Genomic DNA, 8,411 nt, shown 5'->3' with positions numbered 1-8,411 from the left:
GCAACAAAGTAATGTTTTAAGCATGACTTATTTCTTAGTTACGTGAATAACAGTTTGGGGTTCTTATCACTCTGCCGTAGCGAGATGTTTTGACTGCTTGACCATTTTGAGCTGGTATTAGAGTCTCATTAACTGTGCATTCAGATTGTGATGGTGAAAGTGGAACTGCAGGGTTGTCCTCCTGAGATGGTGTATCAATGTCATTGTCCATACTTTCATTTTCACGAACATCCTCCTTGCACTTGAGCAGATGCCTCCTGTTTCGTCTGAAGACATTACCTTGAGGTGTGCGAACAATGTAGGAACATGGTAGGCTATAGTCATTTTGAACAACTGCAGGTTGCCACGTATTGCCAACTCTGATTCGAACAGACTCTCCTTCTTCTAAAACAGGAAGATCTGTTGCTCCACGGTCGTAGTAGTGTTTTTGCTTTAGTTGTCTTTTCTTGAGCTTCCTGTGAGCGTCTTCGTGTAGCTCTGGTTTTAGTAGAGTAGCACTTGTTGGTAGTCTGGTTTTCAGCCGTCTACTCATTAACATTTGGGCAGGTGACAGTTTCACTCCATCTATTGGTGCATTCCTATACTCAAGAAGTGAAAGATATGGGTCACCTTGGCTTTCTCTTGCCTTTTTGAGTAGATTTTTCACTGACTGAATAGCTCTTTCACTTTGTCCATTTGATTGTGGAAATCCAGGGCTTGAAGTGACATGCTTAATTTCCCAAGTCTTTGCAAACTGGGCAAACTCTTCACTTGCAAACTGGGGTCCATTGTCAGACATGACAATATCAGGGATTCCATGTCGAGCAAACATTGATTTGATGGCAATAATCACCTGTTTACTGGTTGTCTGTGGAAGTCATGCTATCTCGGGATATTTTGAGTAGTAATCCACACATAGCAGATATTCATCCTGATCAAAATGCAACTTTTGCCCAAGCTCTGTCTGGTATTTCATGACACATAAGTGGTTCTTTGATGTTGTTGCGTTTGTATTTGTTGCAAATAGAACATTTCATGACAGTGTCCTCTATTTGCTTTGACATACCAGGTCAAAATAGGATGTCTCTTGCTCTCTCTTTGCATTTAATTATACCTAGATGGGCTCCATGTATGTTTTGCAGCATTTCAGCTCTCATGCTGTAAGGAACAATCAGTTTTGCATTTTTGAACAACAGTCCTTCTAAACAAGTAATTTCTTCTTTAAATGTCCTGTATTTTCTTATTTCGGCGGGAACCTGTTTCATGTTTTCAGGCCATCCTGACATGACTGCATTTCTGACTTGCTGTAGTTCATTATCGTCTGCTGTTGCTTAGATGAGAGAAGGTTAATTTGTAGTTCCTCCTCCAACACTTCGGTTTGCTCTTTTAGAAATGCTCTATTGAGCGTGTCGGCAATGTACCAGTATTTTCCTGGCTTGTAGGACACCTGCAGGTTAAAGGCCTGCAGTCGCATCAGCATCCTTTGCAGTCTTGGTGGAGCTTTGTGTAGTCCTTTTTTGAACACGGCCTCCAACGGCTTATGATCCGACTCTACGTTGACATGTTTTCCATATACATATTGCTTGAATTTTTCACACCCATAAACAATTGCTAGAAGCTCCTTTTTTATTTGAGCGTATCGCTTCTGTGTATCTGTCAGTGCTCTCGAATCGTAAGCCACTGGCTGTCCGTCTTGCATCAGTGTAGCTCCCAAACCCTCTGAGCTGGCATCTACTGACAAGGTCACTTCTTTGTTTATGTCGTAGTACTTGAGCACTGGTGTATTGCTTACAAGATTCTTTAGCTTCTCAAAACTTTGAACTTGTTGTATTTCCCAATGCCACGCAACATCCTCTTCCAGGAGTTTTCTGAGAGGAGCACACACTTCTGACATGTTGGGAATGAACTTTGCCAAGTACTGCACCATGCCTAGAAATCTCATCAGCGCTGCTTTATCCTCTGGCTAAGACATTTCTGCGATGGCTCTTATTTTGCTCGGATCTGGCTTTAGACCTTCTGCTGTCAATATGTGTCCAATATACTGTATTTCTGTCAGTCCGATTTTACATTTGTCCTTGTTCAGTTTTAGGTTGATGCTTCTGACTCTGTCAAGAAGTTGTTTCAGTCTTTTATCATGCTGTTCTTTGTCTTTTCCCCATACTAGGATACCATCCATAACATTCACAACTCCTTCTATGTCCTCTAGCCGCTGCGCAATGTATTTTTGAAACACTTCCGGCGCAGAATAAACACCAAAGGGAAGTCGCTTTACTTGTAAATCAACAATTGTTACTGTTTACAATAAAAGAAAATAAATGGCAGACCTGATACCATATTTCACACAGTAAACAACAGTTATTACAACATAATAACAGTTTCAATAAAAGGTACCTATTCAAATACAACTTTAGAATAGTCTCCGATTGTTTTTTAGGAGTACATAAAATACATTTCACTCACCGGAGAAGATCAGCAGAACTACCTTTCTGCAGATGACCTTTCGTGTGTATCAGCATACTAGTCTTAAGAAAAATAAAATGTAATCAGCATGTGTGCTTGCTTTGGCTGAACAAAAATAGCATTCTCATTACATACAAATGAACTCACCAAATAATATCTGCATTGATGACAAAATGCAGATATAAAAATAATCTTGTCTCGATTACCAGCAGGAACTGGAGTTATAACAAAAAATAAAATATTGATATAGCATGAGCACTACTATTAGCTTAACAACATTAGCTTGCTCAATGTACTCAAATTCACTCACCAGAATATGTGCAGGATTTCTCAACTGCAGATATTAATCCTCTCTGTCTCACTTACTGATGTGGACTGGAGTTTGAACAAACTCAACAACTTCAAACTTATTTTTCTTAGCAAAAAGACGAGCAAGAGCCAGGCGTGCTCTTGTCTGCCACGTTTCTCTCTGTCTTTGACTCACTTGTGTAAAACATTTGTCACACTTATTTTGCAGGAGTTTTGTGTCCACCTCTGGCCTGTCCATTTCAGCCAAACAGGCAAAGAAAAAGTGGAACAATTTAAAAGACAGATACAAGGTGGGTCTCCAAATACCAATTGTCATGGTCATTGACATGGGGCACTGTATTATCATTGTAGGCTCATTGTTCTTTACTGTCACACTTCAGGAGCTCCGTGACCCTTCAACAGGCAAGGGAAATGAAACAGGGACGTTAACTGCCCATACGTGGCCATGGTCCATGTGCGGACAGGGACGGCAACCGGTGCAGGTAGCTAGACATGATGGTACAGTGTATTGTAGCCAGGCAGCACAATAAAAGCACCCAAACTCTTCGGCAAGACGGCCTCTGTGTCTTTGAATACTCAGTTGCCCCATCAAATTTACCAGCGTGAAGTACAGGGAGGTAACCCCGGGAGGAGAACTACCCGGCCCTGGAGAAAACGGATCTCCCCTGTGTCTCCCAACCAAGGTTAGGGGACAAAAGCAGGAACGGTTAACACTGTTCCGCGGCCAGCACTCCATCAGCTCGCCTGTAGTCGTGGCAGCAAATGTATCGGCAACAGCCGGTGGGGTGATTGTGTCAGACGCTGCCCCTGACACTGCTCCAGAGCCTGGGCCGTCTCGTGGAAGAAAGCGTCCAGCAGCCACTGAGCATCTCGACTTCTTCAAGGAGCAGGCGGAGAAGGGGCATGAAGCCATGCGTGAGGCACTCGCGAGGGAGGAAAGTTTGTTTGCCCTCTTTCTATACAAACATTTTGTGGCCTGTATTTATTGCCTATATTTCTCCAAACAACCAACGCATATAATCAAGAAGAGGCAGGATGTAGCATGCATAGTTTGAATTTATTCTTGTGAGTTTTGGGTGTGAGGTGCATCAAACAAGTGTACAAGATAAGCAAATAACAAAAGTTGTATGCATGTTAGTAAATAATAGGTACAGACAAAAACATACGAACTAAGACATTACATATAATCGTGCTCTCTTAAACAATTGTGCAACTGAGCTGGGGCAGACATCTCAGCAGCAAGCCGGGCGCGCATTCTGTTGCCTGAGGTTTCGATGGCTGCTCCTCATCTTCTCCATCATCACCTTCCTCCAGTTCCTCCAGCACAACCTCCGAGGCCAAGCATATGTTGTGGAGAATGCAACAGGCCCCGACCACAAGAGGGGCAAATTTTGGCCACAAAATTACTGCGCGTAAAAATATGGATCTCCAGCGCGTCTTCAGCATTCCAAAGGCGCGCTCGATGACATTGCGGCCTCTGGCGTGATGCCTGTTGTACCGGGCTTCCACTTGGCCGGCCAAAGGCTGTCGGTTGGGCGTCATGAGGCAGACAGGACGCTGCAGGCACGGGTATCCTCCGTCTCCCAACAAAAAATAACCAGCAGGGGGGTACAGACTCTCCTTATACATTGGACATCTCCTCTGCACAAGTGCGTCATGGACCGATCCTGGATTCCCCACAAAGACATCTAAGAAAGCCCCTTGTGCGTCACAGATGGCCTGCATTATAATTGAAGGAAAAAGTTTCCTATTGATATAGGGTGCCCTCTGTGGCTCAGCTGGGGGCACTATTCGTATATGGTATCCGTCTATTGCTCCAGCTGCATATTTGAAGGCATCATGGCCAGCCATGCGTGCAAATCCCGCACCGACGGCCTCCATTGCATCCTCTTTGGGAAAATGGATGACACTGTGGAGGATGGTCATCATTTTTTCCACAGTACTGTGTACACACCTGCACACAGTGGAGAGGGGAATAGCACTGACATCCCCTGTTTGGCGGTATGAGGCACCACAGGCCAGCCAGTAAATGGTCACCTCCATCTCATGGCTCCATCCATGGTGCTTCTTCCTGGGAAGCAGCTGGAGCACTCGAGTGATGCTTGTTCTTGACAGGCACATGGCAGGTTTAGGGTCTCCATTATTAAAGTACATGTCCAGCATGGGGACAGTGTAGTTTGGCTACACATACAGTATCTTGCAGTAGCCTGTTGTTCCTGCGAAATAAAATTACACATTGTTTACAAATCGGAATTGTTACATTGCATTGTAATTTTTTATATGTTTTTTTGGGTTAGTTGCATAGGTGCACAGTAAAGTAGGATATGTGCCAAAAGTTTGATTATCTTTGTTGTAAACTGCAGTGAGCAGATTTTGAGCAGTAATGTTTGAGTAGCATTTGTGAATTAAGTAGAGGTAGTGGGCAGGTACTTACCAAGCCTACTGCAATTGCCAGAGCGAGCCACCTCCTGCGTCTTTACTTTTTGCGTATGGTTCTCAAGGCCGCAATTCTTCTCCTCAGTTTAGCTGCCTTCTCCTCGGCCTCCATGAACAAAAAAACGGCCGCAATAGCTAGTGCATTGTTCATGGCGATGGTCTCAGGTGTTTCCTCTCACAGAATAAACCACTAGGCACATGTGCCTTTTATGGGTGGGTATGCGGTGATGTGTAATTAGTGCCAACAATTACGCACTGCTTCAATTAGGCTACCGCAATGAGCCATTGTTGAGCCTTGCATTATGGTGTATTTAATTATCATGCTTGTTCTCATTACAAACAAAGATACAACAATACTAATATTTTGCATTATTTCTTACTTAAATATTAAGTTATAGTGGTGCAATGATGATTAATCTAGCCTACATCACAAGAGGAATCCCACCTATGTCGCCTACACATTAAAATAGCATACTGTAGGCCAATTTTTACATTGATTGCTGTGCACACTCATGTCATACAGGCTATATGAACATAATTTTGAAATTACTTGATTGTCATATTTCCTCTCTTAAAGCTGCACGCCAATGAGACTGAACCGTATAGCCTAAAAGTGTATCAATTAGGATACATAAGCCTATGGAGCCTTCCTCCAACTCTGATGAGCCCTGAAGTGTGATCATACTCAGGGGCAAGGGTTAATAATCGACTGGTGGTGGGAACTGATTTGTTAGCACTTAGCAGGTTACACTCCTCCGGAAAGCTGTCTCGCTGGGACCGCTGCAATATTTCTCTTTCTGCTTCTTGATAGTCTGCAGCAGAAAGTGTGCTCTGACCAGCCGCCCCGTAACAAGACTGGGCTACAGCCTTTAACAGTTCAGCAAATGAGGAGCAGTGGTCGGTCTGTAGCTGTAAAGTGGTTCTGGCAGTTGTAGTAGTGAGACAGGAGGCGGCAGGCTTGCGTAGCTCAGGATCAGTCTCAGGCTCTTCTGTAACTGGCTGGGTGGGCCAGAACTGTGGAGTTTTCTGCAGCTGGACCGTGTCTCCACCGACCGTTGTCAGACAGCTCCTGCAATGTTTTACCTCGAGTGATGTCATCAGCACGGTTTAGTGGTGAAGACACATATCTCCAGGAGTGAGGGTCAGTCAGCTCCTGGATCTCAGCCACTCTGGTTCCTACAAACACCTTAAATCGACAGGAGTCTGACTGCAACCAGGTAAGGACAGTTGTGGAGTCTGTCCAGAGGGTAATGGTGTTTATACTCACAGTCAGCTCTCGTTGTAGGAGGGCAGCCAGTTGGGCAGCTGTGAGCGCCGCACAGAGCTCCAGCCTGGGTATAGACTGTTGCTTTTTCGGGGCCACTCTTGATCGAGCTGTGAGGAAGGACACCTCCACCTGACCTTTAGAGTCCTCTGTGCGCATGTAGGCCACTGAGCCGTAAGCTTTCTCTGATGCGTCAGCAAACACATGAATGTCCCTCTGACAGTTGGGAGTGTGTATAACAGGACTGATGTAACAGTGTGGCAATGTAACTTAGGACAAATGCTGTAACTCCTCTTCCCACTCCAACCAGGGCTGTAGCACCTCCTCTGGCAGGGATGGGTCGTCCCACTCTTGTTGTTTATCCCACAAGCGCTGCACTAAAACGTTGGCCCTCGTTGTAAAGGGGACAATGAACCCCAAGGGATCACACAGACGTGCCAAAACTCTGTATTTGTTGCGTATGGTGGGGGTGGGGCTGTCCTGCAGCTTTTTTTGTACCTTAAAGTGTCCGACTTACAGAGCCATCGCAGACCCAGGGCAAGCTCTTGAGGATCGGCACTCGACACCTGTAGCCACAGCTCACTGCTGTCTGACCGGGCCTCTCGGGGTAGGTGTTTGATGGTCTCTGGAGCATTACTGGCCCATTGCCTCAGGTCGAAACCACCTACAGCTAACAGCACTTTTAGTTTGTTGATGTCTGGCTTCTTCAACCATGGGGAGGCTCTGTAGACAATTATCTACATAGAATGACTTTTCAATGTCACTCGAACATCCTCACCTGGTTGGCTGTGGTCAAGCACGTGCTTCTGCAGTGGAAAAGTAGCACAACAGGGGCTGCAGGTTGTTCCAAATGGTAGGACCTTCCACATGTAGATGCTGGGTGGTGTCTCCGTCTTCAGGTCCTGCCACAGGAAGCAGAGAAGGGTCTTGTCCTCAGAGAGCAGCCTGACCTGATGGAACATGCCTTTTATATCACTGCTTATAGCAATAGGATGCTCTCAGGCTGGATGTGAGGGTAGGGCCTGGTAGCAGCAACTCATTAAGGTTGTCCCCTTTGTAGCAGAAGGAGCAATTGAAAACAATCCTGTTCTTTTCATTGTGGCTCACCATGTGGTGCGGGATGAACCATGTCTCCTTTGCACTTTACAGCTCTTCTTCTGGGACCTTCAACACATAGCCAGCCTTTTCCAGTTTGTCGATCTCAGCACGGCCTCAGCTTTCTCCGTGTCGCGTAATAATCTCTTTTCTGTGCTGCAGAGATTGGCTAGCACAGCCTCTTTGGGTGCATGGAGCTGCAGCATGTTCTTTACTCTGAGGAACGGAGTAGCATAGCGCTGAACTCCCTGGACATCCACCCGGGTGGTTTTAGTCTCCAACAGCTGTATTGCATCCCGGTCCTGTTTGGAGCGCACTACCAGCTTTTCACTGCAATAGGAAAGGACGTCTAATTGCCACAGCTTTTCTACATTCTGTAAGATTTCAGCTGAGGGTGACATGGTGGAGATGTGTAGGCACTGCTGAGCGGCAGGCCGTTGGTTACCATTCTTAATTGGTCCTTGAAGTGTCCTGCCTAATTTTGTTCTACAGCCGCAGGCCCCCCAGGCCGACCCAAGTGCACGGGAGCCACCGGAGTGATGAGGTGTGGGTAGTCTGAGCCTATTAACAGCAGGGGGCGCACTCGGTTCATGGCTGGGAGTGGGGGACCTCTCAGGTGCCTATAATTTCTCTGGACAGAGTATGTGTGTTCAGCTAGGCTCAGCGGCTCTGCAGTGAATGCACCCTTTATGTTAAATGTCTTCTGGGGCTGGTCGGCTGGGGAGATAGTGAATGACACTGCAGCACATGCAGAACTCTCACATCTTGCCTTACGTTTCTAAGGGTGAGTTCTTCTGGCTTACCACTTAGTTTGAGGCTCTGGGCTGCTGCATGGAGGAGAATGGTCCGCTCTGACCCATCGTCAAGC

General features: G+C 45.9%; 1 long non-coding RNA gene across 1 annotated transcript; it reads right to left on the bottom strand.

Moving 5' to 3' along the window:
* Nucleotides 1-2,358: 2,358 nt before the first annotated feature.
* Nucleotides 2,359-2,933, bottom strand: LOC306961310. Its single transcript, XR_013792750.1, has 3 exons — nucleotides 2,750-2,933; nucleotides 2,587-2,654; nucleotides 2,359-2,501 (listed from the first exon to the last, which is right to left on the bottom strand). It is a non-coding gene; the product is annotated as an uncharacterized lncRNA (long non-coding RNA).
* Between the last annotated feature and the right edge of the window lie 5,478 nt (nucleotides 2,934-8,411).

This window comes from Gobius niger (genome assembly GCF_951799975.1).
Source record: "Gobius niger genome assembly, chromosome: 3".
In the NCBI taxonomy this organism is placed as follows: Eukaryota; Metazoa; Chordata; class Actinopteri; order Gobiiformes; family Gobiidae; genus Gobius; species Gobius niger.
The sequence above is the reverse complement of the archived record's forward strand: the minus strand, read 5'-3'. Positions and strand labels throughout refer to the sequence as shown.